Here is a 27,361-nt window from a genome sequence, read left to right as displayed (position 1 = left end):
TATTCTTGAGTCCACACAGCGATGGGCCATTCGCGCTCATTATGGTCCAATGCGACCCTCATATGAACAGCGACTTTCTGCCATGGATTTGCCACTCTTCGAGGAGAGACGTGTACGCGGCTACCTGATCTTCTCGTTTCGAGAAGTGTTCGCAGTATGTTTCCTCTGAATAGGAATAACTTGCGATGGCACATTTTCAAATTGAAACGTGAAAATTTCAGGTCCTCCCAACGACAACACTTCCTCCCTAACCGGATATTTCACAATTGGAACCGTCTGCCTGAATGCGTAGTGCGATCGACCTCGGTAAACGGTTTCAAAAACAGTTATGAAAAGTGGAAGTCCTCTCTATGAGGAACTGTGGTGTTATATCTAATTCTTTTGGTTTTGTTTTTGTAAACAAAAAACGAAAAATTAAAGATAGGTACACTTTTCTAGCCTTTATTTCAGCAAATCTATTTATCAAATCAGCCATAGCTGATGACGAATTCAGTTTTTTAAGTTGTTTCCGCTCTGCCCTCTATTGACAATAACGACATGAAACTTGGAACATAGATACAAGGAATGGAAAATAAACATTTGTTATTGTCCAAAGACTGGAGTGAGATAGTTGCTTAGTGTCGCCAATCACAATGGAGATAGTCGAATCTGACATCATTGTCACGTTATTTTTCCATACGAAAAGGTAGGAGCTATACAAATTTATTTATTTCAAGCCACTGTCTTAGTGTCGCGCTAGACAGAGAAGCATCGAATGTTTGTACCACAACGAATACATTCATAGCACGTCAATGTCCATTCCCTGTATTTATGTTCCAAGGTCTGAAAGCCGATCCTGTCCCATAGAAGTCCTCAGATAATTTTTTATGCGTTTTAATTTTGAAAAACTCCTTTCAGCGGTTGCAGTTGTAAACGGAAGGGTCAAAAATAAAAGGCATGCAGTAATAACGTCCGGAAAACTGTATGCAAGGCTATTGAATTTTATCAGGACTAATTCTAAAAGTTCTTTGATGACACGAATTTTCAGAATTTCAGTTTTTAAGTATTCGTATCTATCTGAATGATCAATTCGGTGTAATGAACAGGATTTTGAAATGAATGGTTGTCTTAGCAGTTATTTTCAAAAATGCTATTGTAAAATCTGTAAGAGGTTTTGGATAATATTTTTAGGAATTTTTTGCTTACAGACATTCGGGGGCCCCTAAAGCCTGGGGACCCCGTATCACTGATACCGCTGATACCGCGGTAGCTACGCCCCTGTTGAAATAAAATGTCTCATTACAATGTTAAATATATTTAAATACATTAATTTACAAAAATCTTATAAAAAAAAGAATATCCATATAAAATTAAATTAAATCCTACCACTCTTTTCGAATGTTACAAACTATGTACAATACCTTTTTATTTGACCATATACAAATGAATGGAAGGATTCGGAAAAATGAAAACCTCATCAGATAACTGAGAAAATAAAAATTTTTAGCGATCCTGATTATCTATTCATGACCTCCCACTTTGAACCTCCATTATAGAAGGCACTTAGGAGGAGAAAACTTATAGGTGAAGCTTGTGTTATTTTAGTTCCACTAACAATCATTGCCGGAACGAAAAATAACGGAGGCAAGATTTAATGATTTAGTTCAAGAAGGCAATTTTATGGATTTCCCAATCAAGAATTTGGTAGCGGAGAAATATTCGAGACCAAACACAAATACATAAATGAGAATGATTCAATTCACTTTCTTCACTCACTCACCTCAGAGTTTGTTAAGGCTGTTTATTGATCAAGTCGATTAATCATTTCATTAAAGAAGGAGGTGAAAACTGTGACAATTTTCTAAAATTAAGAGCAAATCCAGACAGAGAATATTAAATATATTTAAATACATTAATTTACAAAAATCTTATGAAAAAAAGAATATCCATATAACATTAAATTAAATCCTACCACTCTTTTCGAATGTTACAAACTATGTACAATACCTTTTTATTTTACCATATACAAATGAATAGAAGGATTCGGAAAAATGAAAACCTCATCAGATAACTGAGAAAATAAAAATTTTTAGCGATCCTGATTATCTATTCATGACCTCCCACTTGTTTTATTGCTATTAAAAAAAATATTAGACCATTACTTATTTTGTCTCATACATAAAATTCACGGAGATCAATTTATAATTGAAATATTCAACAGAAATCAACCGATTCAAATATATCTTACACAGCATAATATCCAAACAAATATAATTATTTATTCCAAGAACATGATCACAATTTATTATTATGACATGCATTTATCGATTACTTCAAAAATAATGTGAATTCACATTGTTACTAATTATAATATAGCGAAAATAATAAATTCAATTGAAAAAATTCTGTAACAATTAATCGCACATAACTGACAGGCTATAAATGAAATCTCTGAATTCTTTCATGAAAATGACTACGACAATTAGTTATGATATATAAATATTTGAACCAAGCTCAAAAAATTTCCCAAGCATTAATATTACATGATGTAGTTACAATTTCTTTCACATGTCGACTTACGTTATGGTCTTTATATTAATTATCAATATCCTGAGCCATTAATCCAAATAGGTGGGAACAGCAGAGGTGAAGTTCTATTTATGTAAAGGAAGTTATCCGTTGTTATCACTATGCGAAAAGTCATATCCAAGTAGTCTTTCAATTCTAGAGAATTCAGTGCTATCGAAACTGCATTCAACAATGCAAAACTGAAGTCTGTATAACGATCGTAGATGAAGGAGAAAGGAAAATAACGTAAACAACAAGAAAAAGTGTGTCCAACATCTCTATGTTTATGTTTACATCTGCATTTACGTCCAATATTGGATTGTTCATTATCGTATTTGAGTTTGGTTAAATAGTGTTTCGTTCGTTTTAAGACTTGAATATCAAAAATTTCGTTGCCGACCTACCTAGAAATTTGTATAATTTGTGGCAAATATGTTGAAAAAGAAAATAATCTTTCCTTGCATGGGTAAGTAACATCATTATCATCCCAGTGGCGACAGTGGCGTAGATGATTCATGAATAAGTTTCAAATAATTTTAAACCCCTAAAATTTCGTTATGAATACGGCTAAAAACAGAGGCGAAAATAGTATGACTAACAACGTGACAGAATTTGACAAAACAGAATCAATAATTGTTCTTAGGTTATCGTCCATTTAGTTAGATGAAATGAAACGTCGGCGTTGTATTGAAGAACAATAAAGAAAATTAGTATAAGAATCCCAATATTCTTTCATTTCAGAATCAATAATTTTCACAAAGATGAGTATTTTATCAACACACGTATCTCTCTATCACAATAGCTTCTTCAGGTCTGCGATAGTTGTAATAGCGAAACAAGTGTAGCCCTCAAAAACTCATTTCAGAGAAAATTGTATAATTCATTTTCTATAGTTTAATTCTTCATCAAGTATTGTCCACATCCATTCTATAACTATTTTTATGTTGGATAGTTGAGAAATTTCTGTTCTGTTCTAGTAACATGGTTATATTATTTTCATTGCTTATCAATTGAAGTTTTCACCTTATCGATAGGATTTCAGATAATGTAATCCTTAGAGAGAAGTGGGCTAGAACTGTTGTAGTTGCATCAAGCTATTTATCCCAAAATCATCGCATTTGTTCAGATCACTTCAGAGATTATGATTTTGTTTTGCGAGTGATATATTTAAACGTGAATATTTAAACACAAATGGGATATTTTTGATGAGTGGAGCCCTCTGAAAAAGTATTGACGACCATTTAAAATTACCCCCATTCCTATTTCTATCCTATCTTTTGTGTGTTTGAGGACATATATCATAAAATTAAAATTTTCAGCTCGTGCACATCATATCCACTTGGGCAATTAGTGGAACAAACAGTTAGAGCCAATCTTCGGGGAATTCAAGGACGTGTTTCTTCCGATAGTTCCATAGAGACATTGTCTGCAATTTCTACATATGAAACTTTAACTGCTTCACAGTCTTCCAGTGAAACTGGATCTGAATCTCCTGAAGAATCTTCAACTGCAGTAACTTTCAGTGTTTCTTAAATGATTCTTGATAGAACTTGTCCAAGAACATCGAGAAAAAGGTATGTTCTAACAAATATTGCGGTATAATGATGAATGGTTTTTAAGAAGTCGTTGATTGATTTTCATCTTTATAGGAGACTCAAGAGAAAATCATATATGGAGATTTTAGTGATTCTGACTTCTCCTATCCTAAGAAAGCAAAAAGATCTTTTGCAGTAGCCAAAACAGTTATTCAGCAGAAGAACAGAAAACTGAAAACGTTACAGCAAGCTTACAAAAGATTGAAGTACACTTGAACAATTCAAAGTCATTGCTGAAGCATTTGCGGGAAGAGAACATTCTGTCTGAATCTGCAGAAGAGGTCATAGAGGTAAGTTAATACAGGGTGTCCGCTCCATGGGACAGCAGTCGATTACGATTACTCTAATTCCATTAACTTTACAAAAAAGAATTTCGATTAAAACTTTCCTCTTTTGGAGTAAAGCATCTCCTTAAATTATTTAGAACTACATAAAATGTTTCGTTTCTTTTGCACAGCTATCAACTTCGTTTTTTTAAATGGAACAGCCTACATATTTTTACTACCTTGTTAAATTTGAATAGGGTTTGATGTCACAACTATATTGAATTCTGAACGGTTTTCGAGAAATTTGACTTTTCATTAATATTTTTACAGTCCGACGTACTTCCATAAAGGACTATAGCTCCATCCCTATTCTATGTAATTGATTCAAATTTGGACTGTTTACAGTCAATAAATAAAACACTAAAAATGTTCTTTGTAAATCACCATATTATATACAGGGTCCACGAAAACGTAGATCCATTATCATAACAAAAATTCATCGAAATCTATATTTTTTCAAAGGACAACCCATATTTTTTTTCTATTCATCATTTAAAACAACTGAAAGCGAATAAAAATGTTATGGACACAATTATTTTAAAGTCAATAGTTTTCGAGTTATTGAAGAAAATTTGTTATTTACCCTATGTTTCAATGTTAATTAATTAACCTCGATAATATTTTGCTATGTAACCATTATAACAAGACTGAGTTCAGTGAGTTAACCTGAATATGAACTATGAAGGAAAGTAGCAGAAATAGTACTAATTTGACTGAGTTATCATTCAACGGTACTAATAAAAAAATTATTCTAAAATCAATAGAACTTGAGTTATGAGGAATCATCCACATGCGTCGTCATGAACTATACGTAACCATGGTAACTCAACTCAGATTTAAAGTTGAAGTTCAATTGAAAGCATGTTGGTTTTTTAACTGTCAACTTCGAGTACTGTTGAAATTGTTAAAGAATTGCAAAATGATTCCTATGAACGAGCTCATGGATATGATCTACATTAACGGAGAATGTGATAAAAACTGCTTTTTGGCATCAAGAGTTTACGCTCAAAGATTCCCAGATTGGTCTCAACCAGATGTGGGGCAGTTCGAGAAACTGAAGGATAGATTTGAAACTACTGGAAATGTAAAATACGAAAAAAAACACAACAATGTTACAGCCTCTGAAGAAAATAAAATGAACGTGATGTTATCTGTTGTAGAAAATCCGAACACAAGCTGCAGAGAAATTGCTGCGAATTTGAATTTGAAAAAACATCTGTAAATAAGATTTTGAGCCAAGCTAACTCTCATCCACACCATATTAAATTAAACCAGGAGCTTAAGATTACAGATTTTGAAAAAAGATAAATTTTTGTGTGTGGGCAACCGAAAAGACGGTAACTTGGTTGATTCACTGTTCATCACACCAGAAATGTGAGAACTTAATTAGATAATACATTCCCAGAATTGTGGTTAGAACGAGGAAGTAATGTAGCTTTGACACCAAGGAGTCAGGATTTAAACACTTGTGACTTTTTCCTTTGGGGCTATGAAAAAGAGAAAGTATATCAAGAAGCCATCACTAATATGGACAACTTAAAACAAGCAATAAGAAATGCTTCTCAAAGTATTGATAGAACTATGCTTCTGCGTCTGCGGCGTTCTTTTAGAAACAGACTTCAACTGTGCCAACAACAAAACGGTCATCAATTTGAACATTTGTTAAGCTAAAATCATTTTTTCGTTCACTTTCTCCATCATATTTAGTATTTGGTATTAGTTTCATTGAAAGTTTATATTCAGTTTATAAGAAGTATTATTTTTGTCAATTTTCAACCACTTTCATTAATAAATTATACTAGTTCTTGTATATTATAAAATTTATTTTGTTTATTTCAAGAAAAGATGCTTTTATTGAGGGACTCAGTCTTGTTATCATGGTTACATAGTAATATAATATCGAGGATAATTAACTAACATTGAAACATAAAGTAAATAACAAATTTTCTCTAATAACTCGGAAACTATTGACTTCAGAAGAATTGTATCCATAACATTTTTTGTTCGCTGTCAGTTGTTTCAAATAATGGGCAGAAAAAATAATTTGGGTTGACATTAAAAGAAAATTAAGATTCTGATGAATTTCTTTTTTGATAATGGATCTATGTTTTCGTGGATAATATGGTTATTAAAAAAAAAACTGAATTCTAGCTGCCCCCATCATGTTGCAGGGAAATTTTCCACAACTGGATGAATTCTACCAGAGTTTTGCACTTGAATTACCCCCGCATCATGATGAATTTCATATCCCATATATTATTGGTAAGGCGTACTATAGTTCCAGTTTCCAGTTGCTTGCCATTCACTTTTGCTCTATGCTATAAATATAAATATGAAATGGAACTCCCTCGGAGTGAATATAATTTGAATGTCTATTACGCATTTCCATCATATCAATTACATCATTTACATGTCTGTCATTTTTTGCCAAGGTTTCTGATCCAACTTTTCTATAGACTACGTCAGATTTTACATCACCCAAGTTTTTTTTTCCGCAGAGTGTCTTTATCTAAATTTATTATGTCAGACTGACGTTGTTCTAAAGCATTCACATTTAAAATTCCTTTCTTTAACAATTTTCTTTCAGTTCCTCCCATTTTGTCGCTTTATTATTCAAATGGTTCAAATTGATATCCGAGCTCATAACCTCGATCTGTTGAGTTTAAAATGACTCCTATCATAAACCCCAAATGAAGAGTGTAGCTTTCAGATTTCTATTTCACAGATTGTTGAATATACCACTGACCCACAAAAAAAGCGAAAAAGAATGATCAATAGAATATATCCAACATGAATACTAGAAAATGTTTCATATCCACACTATATTACAAAGACTTACATGAAAGAATAGACATAAATTTAAAGAAATACAATTATATGCTTACGAGTACACAGAAAATTAGAGAACAAGAGTAAAACTAGCATCTAATTTACTCATAGATAACTAAAAATAATAAACCAAATTCAAATTTCCCACCCATAGAGCATAAACCCGAACATCTAGAACAGACCATGGCTATAAACAGTATAAACTATACATTCCAAGTCAACACCGCGTTTCCGAACTAATAAATAAAATATTACAACCTGTGTTGATGAAACCTAATAAACCAGATGAATAAGAGAAAAAATATAATAAATGAAGTGCATCTTCATCCGTTTTTGACTTCTATATGACAGTAAGTTGCATACTCCCAACCTTGACCTAAAATAATTCCATTCAGAGAGTGAATTTGATCATAACGAAAAGAAATATTGTCGTTGAAATCGTGAACTTTCAGCTGGCCTGATGATGGAATAAAAATGGTCCGAAATCGATTGCCTAGGATTACAAAATAATAGATATTAGTGTTTCCTTTCAATTACTACTGCTTAGGAGTTACATGAATAAATTTTTCACAAAAAGGGTGGACACAATAAGCATGTGTTTTGAAATTAGATCACGTATCGATAAGTTTTATAATATATAATAAATTAAAGGAATTATTACAATTTTTTTCATTGATTAAATATACATACTTTTCCGAAATGAATTTTCCATATTTACCTCTGAAAGAAAATTCTTTCTCAGTAATTAAAAATGGAACTTCCCTAAGGGAACAATTTTTGAATGTACATTTGTTTTCATAAGTTTTTAAATTTTTTGTTCCTTTTGGCAATATTTCTTCCATTTTTCTGATGAATTGATGAACATAAAATAAATCGAGCGAGTACGTGAAAAATGCAGAACTTATTTTTTTCTTGATCTTGAGGTGAATCCCGATGTATTTATCGAAAAATCCTGCATTTGAGAAGAACTAACTATTCCTAAAGATAAGGGCGTTTGTAAATTTTCATGTTGTATTAATGTATTAAAACTAAAAGGTGGTAAGCTTTCACAAAAAGGGGTGGAATGCGTTATCGGGAAGGGCATTCATACCATTGTTGTTCTGCACAGGAATAGCTCTATAAAATGTATCCTCATTTGTGTATACGGTGCTTTTTACTGAAGATGATTCCGAATAAGTAACAACTTATGTAGATGGAAAAATTCAAGATATTATAACGTATCAACATTTCCACCGTACTGATGAAGGCCGAATGCTCGAAACACGTGTTTACGTTTAAAATTTCTCCGGAGATTATTTCCGCTTAATTTCTCCCATTTATACTTTATATACATATATAAATATTGTGGTTTTCTGCATAGAAATAGCTCAATGTATACTCATTTGTTTGTGGATACGGTACTTTTTTCTGAAGATGATTCCGAAAAAGTAACTATTTATGTAGATATCAAAATGTAGATACCAGGAAAAATTCGAAATGAAATAATAGATATTATAACGTATTAACATTTTCACCATACTGATGAGGGTCGAAAGCCCGAAACACGTGTCTGCGGTTAATATTTCTCTGAGGATTACTTCCGCTTGATTTCTCCCATTTATATTTTATATACATATATAAATGTTGTGGTTTTCTGCATAGAAATAGCTCTATACAGTGTATACTCATTTATAAATACGGCATTTTTTTCTGAAGATCATTACGAATAAGTAACTTCCATTCGGTGTAATTTTTCTATGGTTTTGTGCAATACCCTCGAAACGCTCATCAACATTATCATTTGTGTTCTATTCGAAAGTACGGAGTATTTGAAATTTTAAAGTTGGTGAATTTTTTTTTGGCTTTAGAAATAAAATAAATATAAATTAGGGAGACAAGGGTAGGTGAATAATGAATATTTGTTTTTCGGAAATTTTAAGTATGTATTCTTAGTTTTTTCTGCATTCATTTATTATAATAAAAGGCAAATAAACAAACGAAAATAATTTTTATTAGATTGTTTTGAGATATGGAAAATAAAAGCATGTCATTGTGTAATGAGCGATCAGCAAATTTCTCCAGAAGTGAGGAAAATTTGCTCATTTCCTTAGTAAAGTAATAACAATAACAATAACGATAATTTATTGATTTCCCATATATACAAAATATGTAGAAAGGAAAACAGGTTATCCAAAACGAAAAATTTTCAAGTATTCGCTACAATATCCCTACAATAAAATTCTTCGATATTGTATGGCTCAAGCATTGAAAGAAAACGATATAGAGTTTTCCCGAAAAACACATGACCATATAATCTTTGAATTACTACTGGTAAACTGTTAAACAGTTTAATGCCCATGTACAATGGTCCCTTTTCAGTTAAAGACAAAGAATGCACCGGAAAAACAAATGGGTGCTTTCTTCTAGTATTATTTACATTTATATGAGCACTGAGCATGTTATCGAAAATAAAAAAACGGACAGCGTAAATAATAAAAAAAACAAGCAGCGTGGGTGGAGATTGAAAAAGAATTCAATAGTGCTGGCAGTGAGCCCTATAGGAGTTTGATAATTTCAAAAAACAAATATTTGAACTTGAAGAAAAAATCTCTAAAATAATTTGCTGAAGAAAAAAAACAAACGTATTCAACAGGTGGTGGTACATCTGTAGTATTCAGGGAGAACGAGGTCGATTCCAGGAATAAGGAAATTATTGGTACAATAATGACCGGATTCGTTTCTGAATTCGATAGCGATATCATAGGTAGGTGTAGTTATTGGATACCTCATATTTTATTCTTATACTCTTGATAGTTGTGAATATTTTTTGCAATCATCATTTTTATTTCAGTTGAAGATATATCTGATGGGGAAGTAAGGTATATTCAAAAAGCAAACCATATTTTTTTGTACTAATAATCAATTTTTATTGCATAATTAGACGAAGGGTAGTCCATTCTGATAATGAACGAGGAGGAAAATACACATTCCAGCCAGAATTTGGATATAGGTATACATTTCAAACTTATATATTATTATATTTACATAAATATATAGTAATTCATTTCTGTAGTCTGAGGTAAGAGCATTTTTGAACTATAAACATATGTTTCAGGGAATAGAGGCTCACTTTTGATAGGAAAAAATGAAGAAGCAATAAAGTATTGCGAAAGCTTGGTTTAGAAAAAAGAGTACCACATTTTTTTCCTATCAAAAGTGAGCCTCTATTCCCTGAAACATATGTTTGTAATTCATTTCTATAATTGATTTTGAAATACTAGAACGATATGTTTTATTGTTGCATAGGCAAGCAAGTGGTCGAAAAATAATGTAGAAAGTTTGAATAGTGCTGTCTCAAAGAATCTGGCTGTGTGGAAATGAGGTATTTAATATCTTATGCACTTTATGACATTTCTTGAATTTGAAAATAGTACATAATTTTTTTTCTCAGACAACAAATTGGGGACCAAATTGTCCGAATAATCACAAAAAAAAAACACGAAACCATGAAAATCCAACAGAAATGCATGGTTGATAAGAGTAAGCAGAAAATAAATAAGGACAGTTAACCATTTGGTTACCTTCAAAACATCTGTCATACAACAACCCAATGAACGATAACCAATGGTCAACGAAAACAAGCTGAGCTACAACCCACCCTCAGAGGGTTACGTCCGCTCAATTTCTTATATTTATATTTTATATACATATAAGCAAAGATTATAGAGAAGGAAGATGGGAAACGAAACGACTACACTTACGCGAGCGCCACCTGGTGGTTCCGTTGTGTATTAAAATACTAAGACTGGTTAAAATATTTCTTGAAGGGCCATTTGCAGAACATAATTTGAACTTTTGAAAGTGCGCATTGGAGATATTCGCACATGGTTTCTTTGTTTATGTTTTGGTTTTGAATATCGTACCGCTAGCGCTCGGCTTTACCTCGCTCGTTGCCTAAATTTGTTATTTGTGTTTTTTATTCAGTGAAAGTTTAAAATCAAAGAAAAATGTCCTACGGAAAATACTGTATGGTAAAGAATTGCGGAAACTGCAGTTTAAGGGATTCTCCAAATGTCAGTTTTTTCAACTTACCAAAGAAACTGGAAACGTAAGTATTGAAACTCGTACCATGTGACTCGTATGTAGATTGACCGATTAATTTTTATGTTTAGTGCTATGAAGTGGATAGAATTCTCTGGGCGTAAAGACATTGAGTTGAGAAAATGCTACAGCATGTGCAGTGAGCATTTTGCTGCAAGCCAATTCAAAGCCTTCTATCCACGCAAGTTACTGTATGCAGGAAGCATCCCGTGCATGAACGGGCCACCAAATGAACCGCATGCGATGGAGAGCGAGCAGTTTGAAAGTGATACATCAAATATTGATGGTAAGTCTTCCTAGATATCTGCAATGCATTACTGAATGCATCGCAATATTCGCAATGCATTACTCATTTATCATATATTGCATGCTTTTGTTTTTCTTATACAGATTCCTTTCATGGAGGAACCACATGTTATGGAAAGCGAGCACATAGAAAGTGTGACGTCAAGTACTGATGGTAAGTGTTCCTAGATATCTGCAATGCACATCTGAATGCATTACTCATTTATATCCTACATTGAATGCATATTTTTTTCTTATACAGGAAGCATTACTTTCATGGAGGGGCCACATGAAATGGAATGTGATCAGGTTGAAAATGTTACAACAAACACTGATGGTAAGTAAGATCCTAGATATCTGTCACAAAAATAATTGAATGCATTACTCTATTGTATATATAAGATAATTTATTGAATTAATTGTTTTGTTATAAAATTAGATTACCAGTATTTCCCATTTTTCAGATATTCCTTTGAGTATACGGCAAAGACGTTCTCACACACTGAAAAGGACGTCAAAGTCCTTCCCCAAAAGAGATAGAAATATCCAAAAAATGAAAACAACAATAAACTCTTTGCGATGCAAAATATATAAAAGAAAAGTGCAGCATTGCTTCTGCAAAGGAAAGCCACTTATATCCAGCAATAAAGGTACAAAAGGTGCAATACTTAAAATGATTAAGGAATCAAAAAGTTTTCTCTCTAAGGAGGCACATAAACTATTTTCTAATGAATTACGAGCAAACTTTATTAATAAACGCAATCGTAGATATGACGACAATTTGAGAGAAATGTGTCTCCTATGGTATTATGCCTCACCTAAAGGCTATAAGGCAATAGCCAAATATTTAAACTTACCAACTCCGAGAACATTAAGAAACTGGCAGTCCCAATTGAAAATTTCACCTGGAATTAATCCAGCAATTATAGAGTCTTTGAGGTTGCATTTCTCAAACACTGAGCACAAAAAAGGAATTAGTTGTTTAATGTTCGATGAAATTGGTCTAAGTGAAGAGTTGCACTTTGATCAGTCAAATGGAAAAGTTGTTGGAGTTGTAGACACAGGAGTAGTCAGAAGAAATATTAAAGCAACTACATCTCTGGTGTGTATGGTAAGAGGGGTAGCATATAATTGGAAATATGTATTGGGATATTGGTTTTTGGGTCATACAGCAACAAATGAATACTTATATACGATTATCTTAGACTCCATCGATGCAGCTCAACGATCTGGTCTCAAAGTCAAAGCCATTATTTGTGAGCAGAGTCCAGTGAATCAAAGCGTGGCCAAGAAATTGGAAATTTCAACAGAACAGTGCTTCTTTTTCAGTAATGAAGAAAAAATTTATTTCATCTATGATGTACCTCACCTCCTCAAAAGCATCAGAAATAATTTGGCGAAGTATGATCTAGATTATGCAGGGAAACCAGTATCATGGAATTATATCAAACAAGTATGCACTTCAGCGAATCCTATTCGTGTTAGGCTCTTGCCAAAAATAACAGAGGAACACTTGAAGGTCACAACATTTAATGCAATGAGAGTTAAGTATGCTGTACAAATTCTGAGTGAATCAGTGAGTATTGCAATGGTGGTACTCATGCAATTGGGGCAACTTTCAGCACAGTGCACATTCACTGCAGTAAGTGACATGGACAAAGCATTTGACTGCCTAAATAGTAGTAAATTAGAGGAGGACCAATTGAAAATGATCATTAATTCAATAATTCTCCTTTGAAAGATTTGATGTTGTCCTACCAAAAACTTGTTTTGGTCGGGAAAAGTCTGCAAGGAAGAATTTTGATTAATTTCTTGGCCAGCCCTACAAAACTGCATTCTTCATTTTAGGGTCTGTTTTGTACTTATTTAATATCCTTCATTACTAAAATATTTATCTCTTCTGCGATTCATTTGCCCGTTATCAGATGTTTTATTTTTTCTGAAGAGGATGTATAACTCACAGGAAGTTATATAATTATGAAGGAGCTCATTGTCAAACTGTTGAGGACTGATATTCTGATAGCAACGTTTGTTTACTGTCTTTTAGCAAAGGAATTCTCAACGGAATTCTTTGAGTATTGAGTTAGCAGTTAGAGAATATTTTATATATTTCACAGAATATCAGGTAGTTACAGTTTATTGTTTTGAAGATAGCATTGACAGAAAGTGGTACAGATTTCTCTGACATTAATTTGGAACAAATTTTTTTCCTTTTCTTCAGTGGGAAAGGCCTGTCAGACGAAATATTCATATTCACTCATTTTCTATTGGTCTTTCTCCAATTCACATACCTTCTGACAGTCAAATACTTTAGCCATTTATGAACTCGCAGACTTATTGCACTCTGCTAGTAGTTTTCTCCAATTAACACTAGTCCAACAATTTCATCACTCAGAATTTGCACTCTCATTGCTTTGTCAGTGTTGACCTTCCAATGCATACATTTCCATATTTCCATAATACTGGTTGGTATAACAAAATACTTGGCCAAATTACTTCGTATGAATCTTCATGGGATAAGGTAGATTATAGGTAAGATGTTATTTCACCTTTTTCAAGAAGAATCACTTTCCGCTTGAAATTTCTACTCTCTTTGACACACATCGATGTAGTACAGTTGCCTTGAGATCTATAAAACAGATACAATCACATTTTCCCACCCCTTTTGCCATTAAATTTCTCATTTGACTCATCAACATTCAACTCTTTGCTGGATAGTCATTGAACATATCAGGAGCTTGATACTCAAACCTGTAGGAATTAAATAATATACGAGCATGAAATGCACTTGTATCCTAGGCTTATAAACAGTGATTTTTGAGAAATACACCCTCTTCTATATTTTCAATTAGAACTGCTGAAGTTGGGGCATATGTCTTGCAAACTTTTTGATTCATTCATTAAATGCCTTCGCGCTTCCGACAGTCAGATATTCGAAAATGACCGACACTACAATTGTATTCATTGGTGTAGGGTTTAGATACACATATTTCAATTTATCAATGAATTGTGAAAATCATTTATGGCTGGATAAAGGTTATTGTTATTTGCATTATGGAGTTGACTTGTTGTTATTCTTATATTTCTTTACTAACATACGGATCTTGTACGTCTCTGTAAGTGTTTTTTTTTAATTGTGGTTCTGAGAAATCTGTGACTAATATGCAAAGAAATTCTTGAAATGTCTATGTGATTATTGTATATTGAATATTTGTTCATATAAATTTCTGATAAAAATTGTGCAAATTCCACTAATTTTACAGATTCAAAAAAGTATATTTGATTTTGATTAAATAATAGTTCAATATGTACTTTTGTATCCTATATTCAAAGTTGTGTTGTTTGTAAATAGATGTATTCAAAGGTGAGAATGTCGACAGGATTATTCTCTCCTGTTGTACCTTCTGTTAAAAAAACCTCACCTTTAAATACACCCTGTAACATTTTCAATTGTGTCATATTTTGTTATGAATTTCGAATAAAAATTAAGCAGATCTAACAAAGTATTTCATTAATATTAATCCATTCATAACAATGTTTACATGGAAAAAACTTCCTGATCAGAAAACAAAGCCCTGGTTTTGTTTTCTCGTTCAGGATGTTTTTTTCTGGCCTCCACTAAGTCGATATTTCGATTCCTATAAAAGGAATGAAATTTGAATTTCGCGCCTTTCGGTAGAGGAATAAAATTCGAATTTCGCGCCCTTCGGCAAGGCATACAATGGAATTTCGCGCCTTTCAATGATAAGGCAGACAACTGTAATTTTACTGTTTAATGTTACGATTTCAGCGCCATTTAATTTCTCAGTATGTGAAACACAGGCCCAAAGTGTAGTCGGTTTTTAGTACTAGATTAGTAGTGTCGTTTCCCATCTTCCTACTCTATAATCTTTGCATATAGATAGTGTTGTTTTCTGCATAGGAATAGCTCTATACAATGTATACTAATTTATAAATACGGCACTTTTTTCTGAAGATGATTCCGAAAAAGTAACTACTTATGTAGATAACAAAATGTGGATTACAGGAAAAATTCGAGATGAAATAAAAGATATTATAACGTATTAAAATTTTCACAGTACTGATGAGGATCGAAATACCAAAAAACGTTTCTACGATTAATATTTCTCTGAGGATTACTTCCGCTTAATTTCTTCCATTTATATTTTATATGCATTATAAATAGTGTGGTTTTCTGCATAAGAATAGCTCTATACAATGTATACTAATTTATAAATACGGCACTTTTTTCTGAAGATGATTCCGAAAAACTAACTACTTATGTAGATGACAAAATGTGGATACCAGGAAAAATTCGAGATGAAATAAAAGATATTATAACGTATTAAAATTTTCACAGTACTGATGAGGATCGAAATACCAAAAAACGTTTCTACGATTAATATTTCTCTGAGGATTACTTCCGCTTGATTTCTTCCTTTTATATTTTATATGCATATATAAATATTGAGGTTTTCTGCATAGGAATAGCTCTATACAATGTATGCTCATTTATAAATACGGCACTTTTTTCTGTAGATGATTCCGAAAAAGTAACTACTTATGTAGATAACAAAATTTGGATACCAGGAAAAATTCGAGATGAAATAACGTATTAAAATCTTCACCGTACTGATGAGGATCGAAATAACGATAAACGTTTCTACGGTTAATATTTCTCTGAGGATTACTTCCGCTTAATTTCTTCCATTTATATTTTATATGCATTATAAATAGTGTGGTTTTCTGCATAAGAATAGCTCTATACAATGTATACTAATTTATAAATACGGCACTTTTTTCTGAAGATGATTCCGAAAAAGTAACTACTTATGTAGATAACAAAATGTGGATTACAGGAAAAATTCGAGATGAAATAAAAGATATTATAACGTATTAAAATTTTCACAGTACTGATGAGGATCGAAATACCAAAAAACGTTTCTACGATTAATATTTCTCTGAGGATTACTTCCGCTTAATTTCTTCCATTTATATTTTATATGCATTATAAATAGTGTGGTTTTCTGCATAAGAATAGCTTTATACAATGTATACTAATTTATAAATACGGCACTTTTTTCTGAAGATGATTCCGAAAAAGTAACTACTTATGTAGATAACAAAATGTGAATACCAGGAAAAATTCGAGATGAAATAAAAGATATTATAACGTATTAAAATTTTCACCGTACTGATGAGGATTGAAATACCGAAAAACGTTTCTACGGTTTATATTTCTCTGAGGATTACTTCCGCTTAATTTCTTCCATTTATATTTTATATGCATATATAAATATTGTGGTTTTCTGCATATAGGAATAGCTCTATACAATGTATACTAATTTATAAATACGGCACTTTTTTCTGAAGATGATTCCGAAAAAGTAACTACTTATGTAGATAACAAAATGTGGATTACAGGAAAAATTCGAGATGAAATAAAAGATATTATAACGTATTAAAATTTTCACAGTACTGATGAGGATCGAAATACCGAAAAACGTTTCTACGGTTAATATTTCTCTGAGGATTACTTCCGCTTAATTTCTTCCATTTATATTTTATATGCATTATAAATAGTGTGGTTTTCTGCATAAGAATAGCTCTATACAATGTATACTCATTTGTAAATACGGCACTTTTTTCTGAAGATGATTCCGAAAAAGTAACTACTTATGTAGATAACAAAATGTGGATACCACGAAAAATTCGAGATGAAATAAAAGATATTATAACGTATTAAAATTTTCACAGTACTGATGAGGATCGAAATACCAAAAAACGTTTCTACGATTAATATTTCTCTGAGGATTACTTCCGCTTGATTTCTTCCTTTTATATTTTATATGCATATATAAATATTGAGGTTTTCTGCATAGGAATAGCTCTATACAATGTATGCTCATTTATAAATACGGCACTTTTTTCTGTAGATGATTCCGAAAAAGTAACTACTTATGTAGATAACAAAATTTGGATACCAGGAAAAATTCGAGATGAAATAACGTATTAAAATCTTCACCGTAATGATGAGGATCGAAATAACGATAAACGTTTCTACGGTTAATATTTCTCTGAGGATTACTTCCGCTTAATTTCTTCCATTTATATTTTATATGCATTATAAATAGTGTGGTTTTCTGCATAAGAATAGCTCTATACAGTGTATACTCATTTATAAATACGGCACTTTTTTCTGAAGATGATTCCGAAAAAGTAACTACTTATGTAGATTACAAAATGTGGATACCAGGAAAAATTCGAGATGAAATAAAAGATATTATAACGTATTAAAATTTTCACCGTACTGATGAGGATCGAAATACCGAAAAACGTTTCTACGGTTAATATTTCTCTGAGGATTAATTCCGCTTAATTTCTTCCATTTATATTCTATATGCATTATAAATAGTGTGGTTTTCTGCATAGGAATAGCTCTATACAATGTAAACTCATTTATAAATACAGCATTTTTTTCTAAAGATGATTCCAAAAAAGTAACTACTTATGTAGATAACAAAATGTGGATACCAGGAAAAATTCGAGATGAAATAAAAGATATTATAACGTATTAAAATTTTCACGGTAATGATGAGGATCGAAATACCGAAAAACGTTTCTACGGTTAATATTTCTCTGAGGATTAATTCCGCTTAATTTCTTCCATTTATATTTTATATGCATATATACATATTGTGGTTTTCTGCATAGGAATAGCTCTATACAATGTATACTCATTTATAAATACGGCACTTTTTTCTAAAGATGATTCCAAAAAAGTAACTAACTATGTAGATAACAAAATGTGGATACCAGGAAAAATTCGAGATGAAATAAAAGATATTATAACGTATTAAAATTTTCACCGTACTGATGAGGATCGAAATACCGAAAAAAGTTGCTACGGTTAATATTTCTCTGAGGATTAATTCCGCTTAATTTCTTCCATTTATATTTTATATGCATATATACATATTGTGGTTTTCTGCATAGGAATAGCTCTATACAATGTATACTCATTTGTAAATATAGTACTTTTTTCTGAAGAGGATTCCGAATAAGTAACTACTTATGTAGACACCAAAATGTATATACCAGGAAAAAATCCAGATAAGATAATAGATAAATATTTTGTGAAGAGAGCGCGTTTAGTGGCAAGGCGTTTTCAACAACCAGATTCAGAAAATAGCAATTTTTACTCCCCGATGGTTCGAATGTTCACGTCAAGAGCAATATTATCATAAGCTGTACAATATGAATGGAAGCTGGTACAACATGATATTAAATATACATTTTTCTCAAGTCAATTACATGATGTAGTTCATATGAAACCAACATGTGTTTTGAATGTACCAAAAGATAAAGTACTGACTCATACAAAGTCCGAAAAGTTTGAATGATTCGAAGAATGAAAAATTATCTGAATGGAAATTTAAGAGATCCAGAACGGATCCGTGTCTATGATCAGTTTACAGCAGAACGATTCGGATTAAAAAGAGATCATTCAACGGAGTTTCAATTACTGAGACTCACAGAATGAATAACAGAAGGATTCCAAAATTAACAAGCAACAGGTCTTGTTTTACTAGACGTCCCAGAGCATTCGACTGGACTGAATCGCAAGATGAAATGTGAAAAAATGTTTTCCTCCGAAGACAACTTAGGAAAAAGAGAAAAAAACATCAAGTACGAGACTGAATTTTCAAAGACCAAATGCAAGTACGAAGAATGAAAGACCGAAAAGGTGAAAGATCATAGGTTGAACATGCAGCAGGGAAGTTGTCGACGTATAATCTTCCCAAACTGGTAGAATGTGTAAAATTCATCATAGATTCACATCAGTGGCTGTAATTCTGGAGCCTTCTCAAGAAGATTCATGACGATATTGCCTGCCAGATGAGGACAAGTTCCGATTTCCAAAGCTGCTCTTCTGGTGAGTAGTTTTCCTCTATTCGGGGAAAATTACCAAAAAGCAGTCGGAAGCCTAACTAAACGTTCAGAGATAGATGTTGCATTAACTGATGGAAAATGCCATTGTGAGAAGAAGGGAGGTCCTCACTTTTCTATATGATAAAATCGAATCATTCATCAGGGCATTGAAAACTCAGGAGGAGGAAATTTAAAGGTTAAATTCATATTGTTCTAGTTCCACAAAAACCATTTTGATAAGTATGGAGGATGGAGGCATCAACAGTTTTCGTTCTTTTAATTTCATCAGGATTTTTCCTGGGCTCACACAGAGGATAATTCTCGTGAGCCATGTATATGCACCGAGTTCTTTCAGTGCTCAAATGACATCGCTACACATGGAAGATTTGAATAAAATTTGTGTAGTATATGGCAATCATATACGAATAGATTGACAACAGAGGCAAGATCTTAAGATTTAATTCAATATGAGCACATACTGAATTTTCTAATCAAGAATTTGGTAGCAGAGAAATATTCGAGACCAAACACGAACAAATGAGAATGATTCAATTCATGAAGATCGCATTATAGAGGAAGTTATGCAATTGCGAACCTCCATTATAGAAGGCACTTAGGAGGAGGAAACTTATAGGTGAAGCTTGTGTTATTTTAGTTCCACTAACAATCATTTCCGGAACGAGAAATAACGAAGGCAAGATTTAATGATTTAGTTCAAGATGACAATTTTATGGATTTCCCAATCAAGAATTTGGTAGCGGAGAAATATTCGAGACCAAACACAAATACATGAATGAGAATGATTCAATTCACTTTCTTCACTCGCTCAACTCAGAGCTTGTTTGGGCTGCTTATTGATCAAGCGTCATGAAGATTACAAGTATAAAATGCGTAACTACTTCTATTATTATTTGCACCTACACATTAATTCACATATAGAACTTTCATCAATAAACTAATTATATTGTAGCAAATTCCGCATTTATCTATTCTTATGAAATAGAAGGATTTGTTTTAACATTGCAATGAAAAAATCGTCGTCAAGTAGGCTATGCAGTTGTGAAGGTTGAAATTCTGTGATTTCTTGCTTGTGTCAACAATATTCTGTATCAATTATTTGTCTAGTTAGCGTTTTGAATGGCTGTTATAATAATATAATCATCATATTAAAGCGTCATCTTACTGCCAAAACCAGATACCTAAGTAACATTTTGATAGTTTTGTGTAAATGAGGATTGAAAGATAACCCCACAATAAAACAAATACATTGAGGGAAATAAGTGAAAAAATAACATAGATTGTTCTGTGAACATAATCAATGATCAAAATAAAAAAAAATCTAATTAACACACGTTGGTAATGCAAAACAAACACAAAAATGGTTAAAAAAATGTACTTATCTGGTTTTGGCCGTAACCCGACGGAAAATGGTTCATACCGACTTGCAAAAAGTATTCATTGAGGAATTCCTTTTCGTATTCTTCCGAAATTCCGCATAAGTAACAATTTTTTTGAGATTACCAAGAAAAATTCAAGAAAATAGAAGGTGAGTGAAAATATTCTATGGATAATATTTCAGTTAATTCAGTACAGAGTTTTTCAATGTTGCTGTAGACTTATTTATAAATCTTCTGAAGGTACTGTTTCACGATGTATTTTCAGTGAAACTGGTTCAAAGCAAAAAAGGAGTGGTCATCCAAAGAGGAGAACCCCAGAGGTAATCAAGAATGTCAAAAATGTGATGGAAGAAATTCCACGAATCTGTTCGGGTTTTATCACCTCAACTGACTGTGGTCTTTGTTGGCATGTGTCACACGACTGTCAAAGATTGCATCAATATTTTTTATTATAGACTAGTTTGTTATCAGTATGTTATAGACAAATAACCCTTTCGGAATAGCTTTTTACTCTTGTCTTTCAAACAAATCATCGATAACCTAAATCTATGTATTTTTCTGATGCTTCAATCTTTCTGGATATGACAAATCCCAAAATATAAATATTTTGATTAGCCAAAAACCAGTACATTTTTTCATTGAGACGCCAATTCATTTTCCAATGAGTGGAGTATATCGCCCATCAGTCAGAGTAGAATGATCAGACCAATTTTGTTTGAACAAGTAACATCTGAACGTTATGAAAGCAAAGATTATTTTGCCTTTTATAGCAGAAAAAATTCAAATGAATGGTTCAATATTTCTTTTCAATAAGGTGGATCCAGAGCACTCATTGAAAAACTTCCTCAAGTTAAAGATGATCCTCTATTATTTCAAGATTATTGTTTTGGTGTATGAAAGATGTCAAATTCGTTCAAAATTTTTACATGGAATTTTTCAAATCACCTCATATTTCCTGCTCTATATTAAATTCAGTGAAAGAGATACTTTTCACACGTTGGAAGGAATCATCTTTGGATCTTGTTGCAACTCTTTTTGAAAAAGTTTCTGTTTGAACAAAATTGCGCTAAGGTTGAAGTCATCATTTTTTTCATATTTTCATATTGTTTTATGAGGAAGTAATTCAAGCAAAGAATTGTGTCCACGCGCAGTATATCCTTTTTCAAAATTGCATAGCATACTTGACGACAAAGTTTTCTGAACGCACGTTATAGGACTCTTCATGAGGCTAGAACGATGATCCATTTTCAATTTCAAACAAAACTGAGTCAAAGTTTTTCGGAAGTGAATGATTTTGTATTGTCGCTGTATGGATGAAGTTTCACGAGTGCTTCCACACACTCATCTAGTGCCAATTGAGAGAGGCAGGCAAATTTGTAAATAAAAATAAATAGCATATTAGCATAATAGTAAAATAGCATAAATATAAAAGCAGCATAGTGGAGGACAAAATCAGGACTCTCACATTGTCAAAACAGAGTCCAAGGGCATATCGATTTCTGATTAGAGATTTCGCTTTAACAAGCAGGTCAATCTTAAATAATTTCTTGAAGGACATTCTATTCAGCCAGCGTTAAATAACAATATCTTCTTGTAGTTGCAATACGCTATAGAAAAGTGGAGTCCGCTGGGGAGAATAATAGTGTTGATGTGGGATGAAATTTCTCTGATGCCACCATTTTGACTTACATGAGAGCAAAGGTAGTATCAGTGGTTTTGAATATTTTGGCAATGGGCTGATGATGATTAGAGAACTCAAAAACAGGTTGAAACTACCTATATCTTTCCATTTCACACCAATTGGTGGTGTGAAAATGTTATAGTTAAAGACATTAGGTGGAGAGATATCGAACAGTATGTTAGAAATTAGTTCCAACCTATTTCTACAATCTGTGATCAAGCTGCAACTAATGTCAAAGCATTGCAAGAACTCATGGAGATGTGAACCAAAGAAAGGTAACCAAGCATACTTTTCCTAAAGGATATGCCAGTGAGGAAGACGTAATCAAAGAAAAATTCTGATAAGTTTGCCTGTGATTCTTACTTTTTTCAATTGAATGAGATTTTTAACGGTGTAACTATAATTTCAAAGAATTCAAATACGCGGTTCCAAAGACATTGTTGCCAGTAAAAAGTGTCTTAAGGGGGTCCTTTCCAAGAGAAGTAGGATATGAGAGTACGCATATCATATAACTACTGTACAGTACAGTACAGTCTGTGGTACACCAAGTTCAGTGAGTTTCGTATGACCGGATTCTGAGATGGCAAGAATAGACTATTTTCAATGGGGCGAAATTCAGGTAACTTCGCAAGAGAACTACTTCTGGCAACATTCAAAAATGAGATCACTTTTAATTTTGTTTTTGGAGAATTCTGATAAAATTTTGTTGCATCGAATTTCGGGATATTATTCAGAAGTAGTTTTTTATGATTTTTCAATATATTGAACCCTGATATGAATTACAGAATTAGATATATCGGAAAAATAAGATGACGAGTCAATTGAATACGAGGATGTATTGATATGTAGTTACCCTAGACCAGTTCCATGCATAAAAAAATATTGCGTTACCAGAGCAATGAACAATAACTCATTAGAAGTGTCAGTGTGAAGTTTGAGGTCAAAAAACTAAACCAGAGTTACGCAATAAATTGAAAGAAATTCACTGAAATTGTGAAAATCGAAAAATTGGAGTAACGAGCCATCATCAAATACCTGTATTTAAAAGGGTTAAGAGATAAGCAGATTCACGAAGATATGCTTAATACCCTTGGTAATCAATGTCCGATCGGAAAGGCCAGTTTATGTATCAGTCCCCGAAAATATAGATGCAGTTCATGACATGATTTTATCAGACCGTCGAACTGGGCTAAAATGGATGTCTGAGGCACTGAATATTTCATATGAACGCGTTCATCATATAGTTCACGTCAATTTGGACATGAGAAAAATTGCTGCAAATTGGATCCCCAAATGTTTGAATGTTGACCAAAAGCGTGCAAGGGCAAAAGCATCTCCTTCGATCTGCGCTCGATTTGAAAATGATGAAAACTTAAAACCGAATTGTTACCATAGATGAGACTTGGGTACACTTCTACGATCCAGAAACAAAGCAACAATCGATGGAATTGCGACACTCTGGTTCTCCGAGAACAAAGAAGTTTCGTGTCCAAAAATCTGCTGGAAAAGTTTTTGCTTCAGATTTTTGGGATTGCCATGGAGTAATCATGATTGATATTGATTTTTTGGAAAAGGGTGGAACAATAACCGGAGATTACTATTCGACATTACTGACCACTCTACGGGATCAAATTTGAGAGAAAAGACGCGGAAAGATATCCACAGGTGTTTTGTTTTTGCAGGACAACGCTCCTGCACACAAATCCCATTTTGACATGCAAAAAATTCGTGATTCATCTCTTTCCTCAACTGAGGAGGTAATAAAAGCTGTTGAGGTGTGGTTTGCAGAGTAAGAAAAAACATTTTTTTTATGTCTAGAGACGTTGCAGGTTCTCTGTAATAAATGTATCCAATCAAGAGGAGAATATGTTGAGTAATAAAATATTTTGACATTAAAATTTTGTTTGGTTCTATAATAGGATAAGAGTTTTTCAATATATCCTCATACGTTCACTCACCTTGAAATATCAGGACATTCAGAAATGCAATGGTTGGTACAGTAAGTCCGTTTCAAAGTACGAAAGAATCAGATGGACCATTTCTCTAGAGAAATTTGTTTGTTTCATCATAATCTTGAACAATTAAAGTATCCAGGTCCATCATCTTGGTATTTCCAGAGTTACTTTCCGGATTAAACAATCACATTGAAAACAAACACACCTTTTTCTTAACTGACCCTAGTGTCATACAGGCCCGGATCTACGATTTTTTCTGACCGGGGCAAAAATTCATGATGGCGCCACCCCTCCCCCTTTAAGGTTCTTAGGAAACATATAATTGCATATTCGTCATCGCGATTTCAACCCGAGATATTTTTTCACTAATTCGAGATCGTTGATTGAGAATATGCAATTAGATTTTTCTAAAATGAGTACTTTAGGAAAAAAATAACTCTTATTTTTTTCCCATTGTTCCATTAAAAATTATTTTTTTCTCAAAGTACTCATCTTAGGAAAAATCTAATTGCTTATTTGTAATCTTCGACCACGAATTAGTAGAAAAAATGACCCGGGTTGATATAGTTTGAAAAATAAAAAAGTTTGTTTCTACAAGAATGTCGTTTGCAACCCTCGCTCACCTATCGTTTTTACCCGCGCTTTACGAACGAAATTATTCCGAACGAAAATTAATTTTTTAGCGACATATATCGAACCGGGTCATTTTACTTATTAATTCGAGGTCGTAGATCACGAATATGCAATCAGATTTTTTGTAGGATCAGTATTTTGAGAAATAAATCACTTTAAGTGCAAAATTTCGAAGAAATTGGTCAACTTTGTGTAGCAGCCAGAAAAAAAGCATTAGTCATATGCTGATTTTTTGTGATAGATTGGTTCTTTGCGAATATAAAAAACCACACTTCATTCATCTACCGCTAACAGTTTAGATTTTATAATTTTTTCCTCGAAGGTCCAAAATTTCCGATTTTCCATCGACCATAACTTGAAAACTTAATTTTTAAAAAATATCTGTTTGCATATTCGTGTTCTACGCCCTCCTAATACTGTACAGTACGAATTTGGTTTTGATCGGAGACCAAAAATATTTTTCAAAAAATCCATACAGTACCTATGGAAAATTTGAAAAATTTTCGATCTCTACGATTTCCAGTGTTTACTGAATCGAGGGCGTAGATTATGAATATGCAAACCGAATTTTGCTGAAAGGATTAGTTTTTAAGTTATGGTCCATAAAAAATCGGAAATTTTAGCCCTTAGTTCAAGATGAAATGGGGATGAGTCGGTATCCCCAGGCAAAGAAATAACTGGCTCTATGCTTGTGACACATTGTAGACACATCCCATCTTTTAACCTATTTCACCCAAGTGTGGCGGTCATTCCTAGATGACTGAATAATACATATACAGTTAATTGATCCATCCCTCATTGATTTTGAATATTTTTGGCATAGTGATGATTTATCATGTTTCCATTATACAGTTTCGATTTTGGCTCTAGGAAATTAATTTTTTCCGAGAAACTAAAAAAAAAATTTCAACCTCTGGTTGATTTTGGCGCCCCTTTAAGCTGACGCCCGGGGCAAGCGCCCCGCTTGCCCCCCCTAGATCCGGGCCTGGTGTCATAAGGGATACAGACGAATTTCATCATCATCAAGCAGTCATAAACAGAAAAATATACACTCTTCTTTCAAGTTCAGGTTCACTTGTACGAATTTTTTTTCTTATTCTTCTCCCCTGAGTCACAGCACCGCAACCTTCTTCTAACCGCTGCCCTTTTTGAACTGCAAGAAGTGCCAGCAAGTTATTCCGAATGAGTATTTCAAATGTCAGAAAAATCTTCTTGGAAGATTCTAGATACCTAATGAACAATAAAATTGTGCTTAGCTACCCTCCTTAAGTCATTCAAATTTTTGGTAACTACATGAAAACGTAATGGTTGAGATCAAAATCAAAATAATAAACTGTCATAAACATTCAGGTAATAAGATAGGGTCGACAACTTTCTCCTTTCGTGAAAATTATTGCCATCAGGTAGTTTCGTGACCTAGGTCGAATTTGCATGAAGTTGTTGGCCGACAAACAACGTATCCTTGAAAGCCTCATACAAATCTTCCTTCAAGATTGTGCCCTATTTATTTTAATTGGGGAATTCTTCGAGATTGTTTCATAATAATTTTAATTCAATAATAAGAAGAAGAACTTAGATCCGTTAATGACAGCAAGTTTACAGAATCAACTTGATGAAGATGGCATTAGGCTTTTACAAGAAGACCTCATCCACTTACAACTAGATGGAGCTTATCGCCATTACATCCATTCTTGAAGATCATTTTCAAGAGAAATAAATTGGTAGAAGGGAGTCTAATGAAAGGCCATCTGGCTGCCTAGACTTGATACCTTCAGATTTTCCCCCTGGAGACATTCAAAGTAAATTGTGTATAAAACACACACTCGAGATGTAGAAGAATTGAAAATAAGAATATGCAGAGCATGCCGAGAAATTCAAGTGAAAGTTTTCCAAAACCTTAGGGCCTAATTTGAAAATTGGATATACGTTTGTCTTCAGATCAATAAACAACATTTTGAAAATCTCTGATTGTAAAAAATTTTTCCTAATTTATATGTTTCATTGCAACTCTTGCCATCGTTACTATTCTACTCTTTTTTTATTTTTCGGGAGTAACAAAAAAGGTTTAGTGTATGGCATTTTTGAAAAATTCGTCGAATTA

General features: G+C 32.8%; 1 long non-coding RNA gene across 1 annotated transcript; it reads left to right on the top strand.

Moving 5' to 3' along the window:
• Window positions 1–2,471: 2,471 nt before the first annotated feature.
• Window positions 2,472–4,760, top strand: LOC123308248. The gene is made up of 3 exons (XR_006537076.1): window positions 2,472–3,013; window positions 3,867–4,121; window positions 4,197–4,760. It is a non-coding gene; the product is annotated as an uncharacterized LOC123308248 (long non-coding RNA).
• The last annotated feature ends 22,601 nt before the right edge of the window (window positions 4,761–27,361 follow it).

This window comes from Coccinella septempunctata, chromosome 2 (genome assembly GCF_907165205.1).
Source record: "Coccinella septempunctata chromosome 2, icCocSept1.1, whole genome shotgun sequence".
NCBI classification, from domain to species: Eukaryota; Metazoa; Arthropoda; class Insecta; order Coleoptera; family Coccinellidae; genus Coccinella; species Coccinella septempunctata.
This window is presented reverse-complemented; position numbering and strand designations above follow the sequence as displayed.